A 615-nucleotide genomic window follows, 5' to 3' on the forward strand; every position below is an offset into this window, starting at 1 on the left:
TTATTTGCTGCATTTAAAAATATCCAGTTAGACCAGAGAGGAAACTTATATAGTGCATTTTATAAGCTAAAGATGCATCAGTTAGTGTGTAGACGTCATAGATTCAGCAGGCAGATGCACTGTTGCAGGTCAGTATGTGTCTCTTTGGGGTTTACAAACAGCTAAAAAAGAAAAGTAAAAATGATAAAAAATACAGTATGTTTTCATTCCTCTTCTTCTGTGTTTTATTTGAAGTGTTGATCCATAAGAAGGTATATTTGTGGTTTTAAGAACCAAAAACCATCTCGGTGTAGTTTTACATCTCCTCTCTCAGGCTTCTCTCTGCAGCTCTAGTAACAACAGGTTGGTGAACCAATCAGAAGAGAGGAGGCTCTGAGCCTCTCTTCTGATGATCCAATAAAAATAAAGCAGATTTCAGGTAAAAACACTCAAAGAAACTAAATCCTGCAAGGTTTGGATGGTGGGTCCAGGTGGGCGGGGCTTGGTGACTGCTTTGTTGTGACATCACAAAGTTCCAGAAGTCCTGACGGCTGGTTTTAAGGCTCAGTTTCTGAATACAGGCTGTGTGCATTTCTCTGTGGACTGAGGCTTTGATACTTTCACAGTATTAATATA

The 615-nt window shown here is 39.2% G+C and overlaps 1 protein-coding gene across 1 annotated transcript in view; it reads left to right on the top strand.

The window, feature by feature from the left end:
• Positions 1-615, top strand: part of LOC111645686 (interleukin-6 receptor subunit beta) — an 11,058-nt gene that overhangs the window by 4,326 nt on the left and 6,117 nt on the right. The window lies entirely within an intron of this gene.

Source organism: Seriola lalandi, unplaced genomic scaffold (genome assembly GCF_002814215.2).
Source record: "Seriola lalandi dorsalis isolate HSWRI2012SDOR001 ecotype SW California unplaced genomic scaffold, Sedor1 jcf7180002054955, whole genome shotgun sequence".
Classification (NCBI taxonomy): domain Eukaryota; kingdom Metazoa; phylum Chordata; class Actinopteri; order Carangiformes; family Carangidae; genus Seriola; species Seriola lalandi.